Source organism: Scardinius erythrophthalmus (genome assembly GCF_964197995.2).
Source record: "Scardinius erythrophthalmus genome assembly, chromosome: 7".
Lineage (NCBI taxonomy): Eukaryota > Metazoa > Chordata > Actinopteri > Cypriniformes > Leuciscidae > Scardinius > Scardinius erythrophthalmus.
Genome location: NC_138227.1, coordinates 25,926,439 through 25,943,154, shown reverse-complemented (window position 1 = coordinate 25,943,154; position 16,716 = coordinate 25,926,439). Strand labels below are relative to the sequence as shown.

The 16,716-nt window shown below is 40.3% G+C and overlaps 1 protein-coding gene across 9 annotated transcripts in view; it reads left to right on the top strand.

Annotated features, from left to right (window-relative positions):
* The window catches only part of mecom (MDS1 and EVI1 complex locus), a 176,600-nt gene that overhangs the window by 64,312 nt on the left and 95,572 nt on the right, over positions 1-16,716 (top strand). The gene's annotated exons all lie outside the window — the stretch shown is intronic.

Here is a 16,716-nt window from a genome sequence, read left to right as displayed (position 1 = left end):
GAAGCACCTCTACTCAGCTCTGTGATCTTACACTAACCCCAGTCAGCATTGCCGTAATCCCATTAGTCACAATTACTAGACAGGCTATTGGTCAATGTTATGCCAATTACATAATATAAATGTCCTTGAAAGTCTTTTTAATGCCACTTAAGTCTGAGAATATGTACAGAAGATTTCACATGCTTATTCGTCACAGCAAACCAGGCTTGTGTGCCATTCCGGAGTGATTTGAGAAATTGCGGCTCAGTTCCAGAAATTGGATTGAGGAAGAAAACAGAATTGCAAGTTGAATTTGAATGCAAATTGAATTTGTAAAACGTTCTCATTTTTATCTAGAGTAAAGTTTTAGTCGGACAATTGTCTGAATGTATTGCTTTGGTATTGTTTAGTGCTCTGACCTCACTGATAGATTAGAGTGGTCAATTCTCCCTCGGTGATGTCATCACAGTGGGAGGAGTTAGACTTTCCAAACTCATTTAAAGCCCGAGGCTCATAAATCCTACTTTTTAGCCAGGTTAAAGACCGCCCCTCCTCGTGACTGCCCTGTCTGTCAGATATCAGTCAGTCTACTCTCCCAGTCGAAACCAGGTCACAGGACAAGGCCAGAGGTCGAGTGTGGTCTTAGTCAGGGTCATTTTAGGCTAATTTCGCCTGGCTGGAGAGGTCGCAGGAGGAGTATCAGGCTAATTGAACATTTAAATAGACTCGTCCTGCTCTGATAAAGAAACTAACCCTCATTCTTGAAAAACGACCATTCAGTGTTAAAGCAGAGGTTCATGATATTGATATTATCTGGCTGTAAACACACCTTGCGGAGTTTGTAAGCAGTAGTTTGAGCACTGCTTAAGCAGAGCTGCTTGTACACACTTTAGTGCCCTTTGAATTATATGTGTTCAGCTTTTATGATATGTTTATTTATGATTAATTCTGGTCTGCTCTGGTCGGATTTTGGTCCTGTTTGTATGGCGATGATTTAAACGTTAATAATCAGTTCCAGGCTGTTTTTTTAGAGGCGTTTTTGTCAGGACATGGTATTATGGTTTAAGTTTGGTTGGCATATGTAATTATGGTTAACTTTGACTAAACGCTGTTGAAAGGTTCGAATTTGTTCTTGCGACTGTTCTTGTTGGAAAACAAAAATGGTTAAACTTGCATTTTAATCTTCTGACTTTTTTCTCTTTGTAAGTTGTTTTTTCCCTCCTCAGCATGGCAGAAATCTTACATGTGCAAACATTAGGTTTTAATATGATTGAAAAGGCAGCTGTCTCCCAACGGTAGATTTACAGTCTCTTGAGCAAGCACTCTCTCTCTCTCTCTCTCTTTCCCGCTGTCTTTCTTTCTTTCTTGTTCATTCTCTATGGAAGGAAACGAAGGAGGAAAAAAAAGGGTTTCATGAATTTTAATCTATCTGTAATTTATTGCATGCTTGAATAATATGTATTTAAGAAACTGAGAAGCCACATAGAGAGAGAGAGAGAGAGAGAGAGAGAGAGAGAGAGAGAGAGAGATGGGGGACGGATGACAGCGTGGCGCGGCAGTGCTGTATCACTATGTTTAATTAGCTGGCTGACAGCGGCCCATAACTCTCTCCATTAAGTAAATAAGTTGTAAAGAATTTATGATGAAGTGGCACATTATTCAGAGGGGATATTCAATGATGACATGGACACATTAAATATGGTAAATGGCATTAAGCGTATCTCCCTGCCTTTCCCTCTCATTCTCCTCTGCACCCCCCCTCCCTCCATCCCACCGAGTGAGAAGCCGTCAATATGCCAATATGCAAGAGACTGTAAAAAATAAAATTGATTTGGTAAATGCGAGTTAAGATAGATCTGTTTGCTTTCATCATCAGTTTTGCTGTGTGGAAGAGTGATGTCACCGGCGGGGGTACGATAAAGACCGAACCCATCTGGAGGCTTTGATGAAGTGCGTGTGTGTGTGTGTGTGTGTGTGTGTGTGTGTGTGTGTGTGTGTGTGAGGGAATGGACGCTCAAAGCACAAGTGCTGTAATGTTTGTACACATCTGTAAGAGCCTGATTGTGTGTCTTTGTCAGCCTGAAAATGTTGACAGGTGTTTGATTGTTAGTTTGTGTGGTTGTGTGAAGGTCTTTGTAATTGTGTAGAAGTGTTTGATTGTTGGTTAGTGTTAGTAGAGTTGAACGAAAAATTGGAAGGTGCAGGTGTTTATGTGATTGTGTACGTTTTACTTTTGTGATCAAGTGCCTTTTTTTGTGTGATTGTTTGCATGTATTTGTTTAGGTGGATTTTGTTTGATTGTGCAGAGGTGCTTGCTGGTGTGATTGCGTGCATATGTTTGTGTGATTGTTTTGTGTCTAAATGCAGCTGAAAATATGTGCGCGCATGTGAGTTTTTGTATGTAAATATGTGTCTAGGACAACTTTTTATGTTTGCACAGCTGTGTGTGACATTGCGGATGATATGTGTGCATTGAAGTGATTTTTTTTGTGCAAATTGTACATATGGATCGTTTGTGTAGTTAGTGTATGTGCGTGTGTTTGTATTAGAAGGTCCATAACTGACTATGAGGGAGGTTTGTCACTGAAGAGGTCAGAAGCTCTCTGAACCACCATCATAAATTCAAACCTTTACTCCTTGTGTTATGTGTGTGTGTGAGTAATGAAAGCTGTTGAGTTATGAGTTGAGATGACTTCAGTAAATAAAAAACCACCTGCCTCACAAACAAACACACACAATGCACAAAAAGCCATTTTGCGTTGAGGTTTTGCAGCACTCTGGTTGTTTAGGACAGGTCACTGTATGTTGACCCTGCAAAGGTGTGTGTGACCTTATGTTGTGTTTATGTGAATGAAAATAAGTGTGTGTGTCTGTCTGTGTGTGTGTGTGTGTGTGTGTGTGTGTGTGTGTGTGTGTGTGTGTGTGTGTGTGTGTGTGTGTGTGTGTGTGTGTGTGTGTGTGTGTGTGTGTGTGTGTGTGTGTGTGTGTGTGTGTGTGTGTGTGTGTGTGTGTGTGTGGCAGTGAGGGGGGTGTCCAGGAGCTTTTGTGCACCTTTTGAGTGCAAGGACATAGATGGAGGGGACGTAGGAGATTAGCCCCGTGTGTGTGTGTGTGTGTGTGTGTGTGTGTGTGTGTGTACGTGGCTGGAGATTAAGAGTGTGTGTGAATAGGGGTGAGGGATTAGGCCTCCTCAGCATGCCTGTCCCCACACTCCTCCGTCTTTTCATCCCGCTATCCTGCTCTCCAACTTCTCTCTCTTTCTGTCTGTCTCTTTTGTGCTGGAACCTTCTCTTTCTCTCTCTCTGTCCCTTCTGTCTGTCACTCTCCCGCTCCCGTCCGCTCGATCTGTCAGTCTTTCTCAGAAATATTTATCCGCTCCTTGTCTTCCCTTATTCTTCCCCTCCGATATATATTCCTCCTCTCTTTTTCAGGGCCCGAAAGGAAGTTTAATCCCTGTCTCAGGGAAACTGACCTCACACACACAAGCCATTCAGATAGACTTCTAAAACTCATCTCATGTGTTTTTATGAAGCATTATGTTTTAAAGTATTCACTGAGAACGCTTCCACCGTTTCACCCGCTCATTCTCAGGAGGAAAGAGAGAAGGTGTGAGAGAGAGAAAGAGGCTTCCTGTATTGGGACTCGACCGGCCTACAGTACACAATACTGGCACAGTTTCACTGCCACTTTATTTAAAGACAACATGAAATCAACATAGACTTTATTTACTTACTGTGCACAAAACAGAAGTACACATTAATCTAAATAAAAAAAGGAAATGTTAGCTTCTGTAATCTTTCAACAAAGTGTAATAATTTTTTCCAGGCCACGTAAATGGGGAATAGGAATATTAACCAATAATTTCTTGACTCCCTGACATTCAGTCAAATTAAAGGTGCAGTAAGCGATTTCTGAGAAACGGGCCGAGAGCCAAAACACACTTGTAGCCAATCAGCAGTAGGGGGCGTAAACACTCATTAGGTGGGAGGTGTGTGTTGCATAGCATATTCATGAATTTAGGGGTGGAGATATCAAGATAGGGGTGTGATCCTTTTAGGAATCCTGTTTGTTTTTGGTCATTTCAAATATCAACAGCATTTTTCAAAAATCGCTTAAAGGGATAGTTCACCCAAAAATGAAAATTAGCCCATGATTTACTCACCCTGAAGCTATCCTAGGTGTATGACATTCTTCTTTCAAACGAACACAATCAGAGTTATATAAAAAAATGTCCTGGCTCTTCCAAGCTTTATAATGGCAGTGAATGGCTGTAAGACTTTGGAAGTGCATCGAAGCGCATCTATTCATTATTAAAGTGCTCCATGCATCTCCGGGGGTTAATAAAGGTCTTCTGAAGTGAAGCGATGCGTTCGTGTAAGAAGAATATCCATATTTAAAACTTTATCGACTAAAATAACTAGCTTCCGGCAGACAGCCGTACGCATCGATTTACGGCAAAAGAGTAACACTTGAACTTGACGCACAACGTAATGACGCCTCTAGTGGCTCAAACAAACAGGGCTGGGCAACCCTTTTCGTCATTACGTTGTGCGTCAAGTTCAAGGGTTACTCTTTTGGCGTAAATCGATGCGTACGGTCGCTAACTCCGATTGTATTCATCTGAAAGAAGACGAGTATACATATACACGTCATATACACCTAGGATGACGTCATATACACCTAGGATGGCTTCAGGGTGAGCAAATCATGGGCTTATATTCATTTTGGGGTGAACTATCCCTTTAAATAACACCCTTTACATTTTGGATGCTACTGTAAATGTTTTGAGTTTCATGTTGTCTTTAAGGTGTGTGTCCAAGTGTTTTTATTACTTTAAAATAATTTTTGTAAAAAGTGTACAAAATAAAACACACACATATATATATATATATATATATATATATATATATATATATATATATATATATATATATATATATATATATCGTCCTTGCTTTTGTGGATCTAAGGGTGTATTCACACCTGCCTCGTTTGGTTCGATTGAATCGAACTCTAGTTCGTTTCCCCCCTTGGTGCGGACCTTTTGGGCAGGTGTGAATACAGCAATCGAACTCGGGTGCGGACCAAACAATCGAACCGAGACCCAGCTGAAGAGGTGGTCTCGGTACGGTTCCAAACGAACTCTGGTACGGTTCGTTTATGGTGTGAACATGAATCGACCCAACTGCAGAAAACTGTGTCTTTTTATTTGACTGCTCTTATGAGGATACTTAACAAAACGGACATTTTGGCATAATGGTGTCTAAAGCGAGCGAGCGAGCAAGAGCGCGCGCACGGCAGAGAGAGGGAGCGAGAGACCTTGCGTGTGTGTGCCGTGCCTCACGAAGCGCATGTAAAGACCCAAGTCAGTGCGGGCGGGCTTTTATCTATACCATATAGTTTCTTCATATTGCGTTTGTAGAGAATAACACCAAATCAGTAAAATAACAAATATTACATAACGAAATATCTCCATGCTGAGCCTGTTTGTGCACTTCCTGCTTTTCCCTGCTTGAGAATTCCTGTCCAATGAATGAACGACCTTAGCACACGTGTGGTTTTGTTTACACATTTTGGTTCACTTGCAAAAAGAACAGTGTGAAAGCGAACCGTACCAAACAAAAAAAATCAACATTCTATTTGGTCCGGACCAAAGCAAGTGAACTATCGGACTTTCCTGGTGTGAATACACCCTAAGGCTACGTTCAGACTCATTTTTTAGGATTTACTTATAGGTGAAGTAAGTCTCGAAATTAACCGTTCAAACAGCAACTTACAGTAGCATCTCAAATACTGTCTGTATGAATGTGCAACAGGAGTCAAACCTGTATTCTCTTACAAGTAACCAGACAGTGACCAAAGTAATATAAAAGATGGCGACATCCATAAAACTGTACTTTTGACACGTGACCAATCGAGCCGCGAGTTCATCTGTCAAATCTTCATTAACCGACAGCAGATTTTATATCTGTGTGGAGAGAGGAGCATTTGAGTTGCGTATAGATCAAAAAACTGACAGGAGCCACTCCTGTGGAGAAGAGTGCCTGGATCTAAAGCCTTCAGATGACACACAGCTCATATCTCCGTCACTGTAAGTTACCAAAACCAAGCATTAAAACCAACACCACACGGTAGACACTAGGCTTGGGCGGTATTCGAATTTTGATACCGTCAAACCCCCTCCCTATTTTACCGGGGTATACGGTATTACCGTGACTAATTAAAAATTATGACATAATGGGCTCAGACGGGGTCACCAAACTGTTGGTTTGTGCCTACACAGTTCAGAAACTGAATGCCAGATCGGGCAAAAAAAAAAAAAAAATCAAGCCGTGCACGTTGTGTCTGAGTCCGGTCGACGGCATTAACTGTTATTATGAGCCCGAGCCCACCATTATTCAACATAAAACTGTGTGCGTGCAACAAGCAAGAAGTGCCTTTGTAATCCGGTGACGCGTGTCCATTTGATTTTTATTAATAAAACTTTTCTGCAAAGGTGGAAGTTGACGATCGCCATCTCTGTAGTGAGCGCGCATATAGAGAGAAATGCACATCATTGATTAATCAGACTATATTTCTTTTCGTTTTGAATTGTTTCGTTTAAAGAAATTGACGATCACCATCTCCATAGTGAACGATAGAGAGAAATGCACATCATGGATTACAGAGAGTAGGCTAGTCTATTTATTTTCGGTTTGTATGGTTTCGTTTGCTGAAATTGATGATTACATCTCCGTATGAACGCGCCTAGAGAGAAATGCACATCAAATAATCAGAGTGGCCTTTGTCTTTTCGTTTTGAGAAATTGACGATCGCCATCTGAACGCCATAGAGAGAAATGCACATCATGGATTAATCAGAGAGTAGGCTACCCTATATTTCTTTTCGTTTTGAATTGTTTTGTTTAAAGAAATTGACGATCGCCATCTCCATGTTTCGGTGATTTCAATGCAAGTGACCGCGGCATGCCATCGCCCATCATGTCATGATTATATTAAATATATAGGCAATTGGTTGATGAAAAATGTATTAAAATTAAGATACAATTTATACAAAACGAAATTCGTTTTAAAGAGGCCTTTTACAAAACGAAATTTATTGAAGTGGTCAAATCGTCTGACTCCCGATGCATCCCATCTTATTTGTGCTGTTCACTTTTCATAATCAAGAAAGATGGAAAAAATAACATTATAGTATTTTAACAAATACGAAACTTAATGCGCTTATTTAATGAACTCGAGAACAAAATGCATCCTGGCAGCAGTGAGTGGGTGGTAGTTTCGGAGATGCGACATTAGGTTAGAGGTGTTTACATCTCTCGCGGTCACATTTTTATGGAACAATTTACAAATTGCCTCGTCAGTATTTACCGCCTCTCCCTTCTCATTCGGTTGGAACCAGAAATATTACCAAACTGCAACCACACATAAGCATTTTTTAGGCAATAAATAAATTATATATATTATAGGCTATATAAGTGCCGGTAATGACGGTATTGAAACTGATACCGGTGCTATTTTAAGATCCCGCGGTATCCGATATTACCGTAATACCGCCCAACCCTAGTAGACACGTGATTGTGCAGCGAAGAGCAGCTCACTCACACTGTATGATGTGACCGACAACTATTTGTCCAGTCCCGTTTCTTTCACTCTGCACAAGTTTTCCAAGAATGCGGTTGTGTGAGTCCTGAAAATGTAGAGGTGTGAGTTTGGTTATTGAATGCGGTTTTCACTCCCGTAAATCCCTGGACTGTGTGTAATCGCAACCGTATTAAGGACTCAAATACAGAAATGACAACCGTATTCCGTAAGTGACGTGAGCGACAAAAACTGCAATTGTTTTATGCAATTTTATCTCAGTGAAAAAATGTATCATCAGGGGAAACATTTTATCTGTTTTACTCCATAACACCATGTGGTGATACAAATGTGGAATATTTCTTATATTAACCACCAAAATTATTTAAAAAATGTTGTGATGGGTTCAGTTTCTGAGAAACTGAGATCTGCTAATATAAATCAACACAATTGGTGACTCTAATTTGTCACAAATATATTAGCTAAATATCCAAGAAACAAATATAAATCTAAATATGTCATTTTATTAATACATACTGTATGTATTATTAATGTACATAATAAATAAATACTGTACATTTTTATTTAATTCATTATGCTATATTGTGTTATTTCATTACAGTTGATGTGTTTGTGATTAAAGAGTATGAGAAAGCAAAAAACAAAACATAAAGATTATGAAAATCAGCTGGCTTACAAGACAGCAATGTTTGCTTCTCGCTCTCTCTCTTTGAGTTTCTCAGCAGGGTTGGGAAGCCGGGGGTTAAATGCTTGTAGAGTTGGTATACAAATACTTTTATAACAAGGTTGTGTGTGTGTGTGTGTGTGTGTGTGTGCGCGCGTGTATGTATGTGTGTCACAATGCCAGGTGAGGAGGGGGGGGGGGTGTCTCTGAAGGTCGTGACCTCATTAGATGTGTAAGAATGGGGGTGTGTGTTTGGGTGTGGGGGGGTGTACCTGGTGAAAAGCTCTGTGGGAAGGAGAAGGTGGGGTTTCATTAAAATGAACCCACCTCTTCCTGTCTCTCTCTCTCTCGCTTTACACAAAACAAGAATGGCGACCTGCTGCGGGCTCTCCAAAAGACAGTTTAATAAACTCACACACACGCATAAGGAGACGCACATCTCTTCACACACTCATGAGGTTTCCATTAAAAATGTGGGAAACATGGCCAAGTGTATTTTGTTGTGGATCAATGAAACTTCACTATGCTGATATCAGCGAACTTCGCTTGAGGAAATCAAATTTGGTTGTTTTTTACCCTTTGTTTAAAACCCAAGCCTTCAGCTTCGACCACAGAGTGGCTAACAACATGTTTATCCAAAATTTGGTTTGATATCATACAGTGTTTTCACTGAAACTCAGTTGTACTCAGGATTTTCTTTCCCGTAATTATTTTCCCCTCATCGGGAACACCAAACCAAGCGAAGCAAGCGGACGTTAAAGTGACGTTCCAGACGTTTTCATTGGAAATCTGTTTACATCACATTGTCAAGCTGTCAATCACTCCGCCTGATGTTTGCGTAAGGGTTAAACGTAAAACGTGATCGCCAGTCATTTCTGTGGTAATTTTCTAATTGACAAAAATAGTTCAAATTTAAGCAGATGTGTACCAGTGACCTGGAAGCTGTTCAGTTTTTCAACAGACGTGTTTGAGAAGCCTTGACAGCATGTTTTGATCTGCAGGGTCGCACTGGAAAGGACTCGTGCCTCTCAACGTCATGTTCGTATATAGCTGAAAGTTGATGGAGAAAGTGCCGTTAATATGAAGAAATTTGATTTTATTTCAAACATTCTTACTTTTTGCTAGATTGTATTAGCCCACACCCTGTCTCGCTCCCTGTTCTGTCTTTCTCTCTATAGTTGTATCTCTAAATCTTTCTTTTTCTTTTTCATTTTTTTTACTATTATACACTCACCTAAAGGATTATTAGGAACACCATACTAATACTGTGTTTGACCCCCTTTCGCCTTCAGAACTGCCTTAATTCTACGTGGCATTGGTTCAACAAGGTGCTGAAAGCATTCTTTAGAAATGTTGGTCCATATTGATAGGATAGCATCTTGCAGTTGATGGAGATTTGTGGGATGCACATCCAGGGCACGAAGCTCCCGTTCCACCACATCCCAAAGATGCTCTATTGGGTTGAGATCTGGTGACTGTGGGGGCCATTTTAGTACAGTGAACTCATTGTCATGTTCAAGAAACCAATTTGAAATGATTCGAGCTTTGTGACATGGTGCATTATCCTGCTGGAAGTAGCCATCAGAGGATGGGTACATGGTGGTCATAAAGGGATGGACATGGTCAGAAACTATGCTCAGGTAGGCCGTGGCATTTAAACAATGCCCAATTGGCACTAAGGGGCCTAAAGTGTGCCAAGAAAACATCCCCCACACCATTACACCACCACCACCAGCCTGCACAAAGGTAACAAGGCATGACGGATCCATGTTCTCATTCTGTTTACGCCAAATTCTGACTCTACCATCTGAATGTCTCAACAGAAATCGAGACTCATCAGACCAGGCAACATTTTTCCAGTCTTCAACTGTCCAAATTTGGTGAGCTCGTGCAAATTGTAGCCTCTTTTTCCTATTTGTAGTGGAGATGAGTGGTACCGGTGGGGTCTTCTGCTGTTGTAGCCCATCCGCCTCAAGGTTGTGCGTGTTGTGGCTTCACAAATGCTTTGCTGCATACCTCGGTTGTAACGAGTGGTTATTTCAGACAAAGTTGCTCTTCTATCAGCTTGAATCAGTCGGCCCATTCTCCTCTGACCTCTAGCATCAACAAGGCATTTTCGCCCACAGGACTGCCACATACTGGATGTTTTTCCCCTTTTCACACCATTCTTTGTAAACCCTAGAAATGGTTGTGCGTGAAAATCCCAGTAACTGAGCAGATTGTGAAATACTCAGACCGGCCCGTCTGGCACCAACAACCATGCCACGCTCAAAATTGCTTAAATCACCTTTCTTTCCCATTCTGACATTCAGTTTGAAGTTCAGGAGATTGTCTTGACCAGGACCACACCCCTAAATGCATTGAAGCAACTGCCATGTGATTGGTTGATTAGATAATTGCATTAATGAGAAATTGAACAGGTGTTCCTAATAATCCTTTAGGTGAGTGTATATGTGACCCTGGATCACAAAACCAGTCACATGTCACACGGGTTTATTTGTGGCAATAGCCAACAATACATTGTATGGGTCAAAATTATTGATTTTTCTTTTATGCCAAAAAAACATTAGGATATCAAGTAAAGATCATGTTCCATGAAGATATTGTGTAAATTTTCTACCGTAAATATATAAAACATTTATTTTTATGAGTGAATGCAGCACAATCGCGAGCATAAATGGACAACTTTAAAGGTGATTTTCTCAATGCTTTGATTTTTTTGCACCCTCAGATTCCAGATGTTCAAATAGTTGTATCTCGACCAAATATCTTATCCTAACAAACCACACATCAGTGGAAAGCTTATTTATTCAGCTTTCAGATTATGTATAAACCTCAATTTCAAAAAATTGACCCATGTGACTGGTTTTGTGGTCCAGGGCCACTATTATAAAGTAGACTATTGGTTATAACAAAGCTGTGAGGAATAAAAATATAGTCTAATATAGTGTAAATCATACATAAAACCATTTTTGCATAAATTGTCATGTTCAATTCAGTCGTGAAACGTGAGTTGGGAAAATTAACACCCATTAGATCATGCTGAACAGACTGTACTTGTGTGTCTTACAATATTTTTTTAAATTTGTCAAATTAAATATGGTGTCTACACTGACTGACTAACTTTTTTAAGCTTCATTAGCAGTTTTGAAACTAAATTACAGGTAGACATATTTGTAACCCTATCTACTCACACAGCTGTATCTTAATGTGACCGTGATGTCATTGCATGTGTGCATGTTTTCCATAAAACCAGAACATAAGCCTGGAAACTTTACAAGCTTTCTTCAGAAATATGTATGTGCTTGTTTTTATGTTATGGTGGGGACATTGACTTATGTGACTGAATTAACAGAAATTTATTAACAGAAATTTTCAACATTTAATAATAATAAGAAATATTCTTAAGCATCAGATCATCATATCAGAATGATTTCTGAAGGATCATGTGACACTGAAGACTGGAGTAATGATGCTGAAAATTCAGCTTTACCATCACAGGAATAAATTACATCTTAAAATATATTAAAATAGAAAACAGTTATTAAAATTGTAATATTTCACAATATTACTGTTTTTACTGTATTTTAGATTAAATAAATTGAGAGCATAAGAGACTTCTTTCTAAAACATAACTTTAAATAACTAAACTTTTGAACAGTGGTATAAAGCTTATTATATTTACTGCAAGCTCTAGCCATAACCATAATCCCCCCCCCCCAAAAAAAAAAATTAGCTTTTTTTTATTTACACATTATTATAATTACAATAACACATTATTTCATTCCCCAGAATGTTTTTGAGACACATTTTTATATTTTTTTGTGCATAATTTGCATATAGTTCAGATCTGTAGTTCAATCTGTTCTTTCTCTAGTTTGTCCTCTACCTGTTTAAACCAGTTCAGAAACCACACACACACACACACACACACACACACACACACACACACAACCAACAAACACACACGGATCATCTTTCTTTGGCTCTGTGCGAATTTCTGTTATAATATTATTATGATTTAAACAGTTTTCTCGGGCCATACTGTATCTCTCTGTCTGACTTCTTAATCTGTTCCTCTCTCGTGCTCTGTTTCTCCCTCTGTTAATAAAGCACCTGAATGAGAGGAAAGTGTGTGTTTAATTGTGTGTATCAAGGCAGTTGTGTACGTTGCTAAAGAGCTGTGTGTGTGTGTGTGTGTGTGTGTGTGTGTGTGTGTGTGTGTGTGTGTGTGTGTGTGTGTGTGTGTGTGTGTGTGTGTGTGTGTGTGTGTGTGTGTGTGTGTGTGTGTGTGTGTGTGTGTGTGTGTGTGTGTGTGTGTGTGTGAGGAGAGTGTGATTGGAGCTGACACAAGCTGTATTATCATGTGTTTCACGTTAGCCCGCTCTAAACTTCTGTGTGGGGTAGACAGTTCATACATGCCACTCAGCCTTAACACACACACACTTACCTCCTCAACTAAGAATAGAGCTCAGCAAAACAGATAGAGTTACTCAAACCTGAGGAAGGTGGAGGAGCAGAGAGTGTTAGCCAGGACCAAAACAAGAAATTAAAGGAATCATTTCTTCATTTCACCTTCATGTTGTTGCAAAACCTTTATGACTTTCCTGAACAACAAAGAAGACATAAATAATGTACAGGTCATTTCCCCCCCATGCAGTTACAATGAATGTGAAGTAAAGCTTTCAAAAAGGATGCAAAACCACCATAAAAAAAAATGGTCCAAATGACTCGTATGACGTTATTCCATGTTTTCTTAAATCATATTTATAGCTTTGTCTGAAAACAGGCCAAAAAGTTGGTTATGTTCTGATAACTTTCTTGAGTAGTTTAGTCGGTGAGGTGAACAAATCAAAATGAACAAAGAACAAACACTTTAACAAAGACGAATTGATCCATTGAAATAATTCATCTAAAAAGAATAATTTGTTTATGAATTGGACATTGTGTGCCAAGGAGAGAATTTCACAGAATAACAATTGATTGTATTTTTTTAATAACCCCAGTCCTCATGTGTTGTAACTCTATGGAAAACAGCTAAATAAATAAATTCATTACACATTCGTAACAAGATGGGTTGCGTAAAGGACCATGAGACAGATGAGGGAAACATGGAAGAGAAAGTTAGACAGACAGACAGAGAGGAAACGGGACCAAGAAATAGAGAAGAAAGAGAGAGAGCGAGGGAGTAATCAGATTTTCCGGGTGGCAGCAGGTAGTCGGGGTAGGACTTTGTCCCTGGTCATCCTCTCGGATAACGGGTTAAGGCACACACACCCTCTCCGGTCCTTTTGGTTGGCTGTGTCAGCCCTGATCCATCAGGCAGGATTTTTCCTGGTCCGTGTGTCTGTAATGTTAGGACAGAGATCTGCTCTAATTGTTGTGGCTGGTCAAGACGAGTTACCATCTCGGGCCAACCACAGGAACAGCCTCTCCATCGGTTACCCCGGCAGATTATAACCCTGACATCCTGCCATCCACAACCTTCAAAACAAACCCCCTAGAGAGACGGGGAGAAAGAAAGAGAGAGTGAGATGTTTTTGTGTGTGAGAGTGAGAGAGAGAGAGACTTCCAGGGTTTCTTCTTAAATAGAGCGAGAACACATCCATCTTCCCTCGTCTTCAGATTGTCCGGACTCTCTTTTTCTCCTCCATGGCGGCGCCCTTCTTTCCTTCTTTTACTTTTCTTTATGACAGCCATTGTAACCTCTTTAGAGCGATGGGGGGAAGCCGCGCCATTGGCCGTCGCTCCTGAGCCCGGTTTGATTGACAGCGGGAGTCCGGCCAACTGCCACCCAGGACACCCAGCCATAAATCATCAGCTATGGAGCGCGCCCACTTCCTGAAGCGCTACCGCTGCCTGCAGGGGACAAAAAGCCCTTTGTGGGGGATTTTATTTGGGGAAGAAGGTTTAGGAGGTCTTAGGACAGTATGCCAGGGCCAACCACACTGCCTGCCTCTCTGAAAAGTTGGAGCCAAAAGTTGAGAGAGACTGTGCTCATTGGCCACTCTTTGCTCTACTGACACTAGCAGCTCTTCCAGGTGCACCACACACACACACACACACACACACACACACACACACACACACACACCCTATGTCTGTTGAGCCTCGGACTGACACACACATCAGTCATCCAATTAAAACACACAACACAAGCCCCTAGACCCCTTTAGATCAAGAACAGAGAGAACTAAAGAACTGAAGAAAGTTCAGTTGGACTGCTTTCTTTCATTTTAAAATTGGGTAAGCAGGCATTTTTATCATGGTAAACAGGGTAGAATAAAAAATGTAGTACAGCATGTCAGTGTACCTTCACGACGCAAAGCTTCCTCTCCAGACCATTTGTGACCCGCTCTGCCATTTTGAGCCAGAATTGGGAACTACACTGGAATGTTGAGCCAGAACATTGGAGTTGAATGCCAAATAAAAACTTGTAATGATATAATGTTTTTTCTCCAAACTGCTAATGTAATTAAAACCTTAAACCAACCTCATTGATCTGCCTACTGCAGTACATGGATGCATAAGGGTTTGCGCTCTTAAGAAACATTGACAGAATATGACAGAGCTCGTGTCTTAAAGCTAACAGACACTGGAATATATAATTCAATGAAAACTGTCCAAGAGTCGCTGTTCTCTCTGCCATTTCTGAATATTATTCTGATATTAAGCCTGGCTTTATTTGCGTACATTTTTTTTTAATGCGTTAATTAAAAGTAATTGCATGCGTTAACGTTGACAGCCCTAATATATAAATATATTTTATATATATATATCCGAACGAAGCTCGTGTAAAGGCCGTCTTCTGAATGGAGGCGGGGAGCCGCAGCAGCTCATTTGCATTTAAAGCGACACACAAAAACAGTCCGTTTTTGATCACACCCAAAAAGGGGCAAATTTGACAAGGTGGGTAAAATGATCTGGGGGGTAATTTGAGCTGGGGACACCATAGATTTATATTACATCTTGTGAAAAGATGTATGTGTCATAATATGTCACCTTTAAAAATTAGGTTAATACAACCTCAGATGAACAACAACACATGACACATTATGCAGTGTAATTTTTTATTTAACAAAAACTAGGCCAAAATGGAGAAGCCATGTGTGACAAAGTACGTACACCATTACTGCTTCCATAGGAATTAAGAGGGTATAAGTAGCAGACCGGCGCTGATAATCAAATGCCTTTGATTAATTGATCATCAGCAAGTGTGATCACCTCTATAAAAGCAGAAGTTTTGGCAGTTTGCTGGTCTGGAGCATTCAGGTGTGTGTTAACACAATGCCAAGGAGGAAAGACATCAGCAATGATCTTAGAGAAGCAATTATTGCTACCATCAATCTGGGAAGGGTAATATGGCCATTTTCCAAATAATTTATCAGTCCATCATTCTACAGTGGGAAAACATTCAAGACAGTTGCCAATGTTCCCAGGACTGGACGTCCCAGTAAATTCACCCCAAGGTCGGACCGTGCAATGCTCCGAGAAACTGCAAAAAACCCAAGAACTACACCTCAGACTCTACAGGCCTCAGATAACATGTTAAATATTAAAGTTCATGACAGTACAATTAGAAAAAGACTAAACAAGTATGGCATGTATGGAAGGGTTACCAGGAGAAAGCTTCTTCTCTATAAACAAAAAATATGGCACGGCTTAGGTTTGCAAAGTTGCATCTGAATAAACCTCAAGACGTCTGGAACAATGTCCTATGGAAAGACTAGACCAAAGTGGAGATGTTTGGCCATAATGCACAGCGCCACGTTAGGTGAAAACTAAACACAGCATATCAGCACAAACCCCTTATACCAACTGTCAAGCACGGTGATGGAGGAGTGATGATTTCTGGCTTGTTTCGCAACCACAGGACCTGGGGCACCTTGCAGTCATTGAGTCGACCATGAACTTTGGTCCTGGTCCGTGTGACCATGAACTCTGTATACCAAAGTATTTTAGAGTCAAATGTGAAGCCATCTGTCCAACAGCAAAAGCTTGGCTGAAATTGGGTCATGCAACAGGACAATGATCCCAAGCACACCAGCAAATCTACAACAGAATGGCTGAAAAAGAAAAAAATTAAGGTGTTGCACTGGCCCAGGCAAAGTCCAGACCTCAACCTGATTGAAATTCTGTGGCGGGACCTTAAAGGGATAGTTCACTTTGAAAATAAATTTTGGTATGTATTAGCTTACCTCAAGGGCATCCAAGATGTAGGTGTCTTTTTTTCCGCAGTAGTTTCAATTTTGATATTTTTAGGTCAAACCGTTCTTGTCTGTCAGTCATATAATGCAGGTCAATGGTCACTGTATCAAAACACAAGCACAGAGTCCAAATTAAAACAATTCCCCATCGTCCAAATTAAACAATTCCCCATCGTAAGTACACATTGATGGCCTAAGACACGAAACGAGCGGTTTGTGTGTGAAAATGAACAGTATTTATATCGTTTTTACCTCTTGTAACACA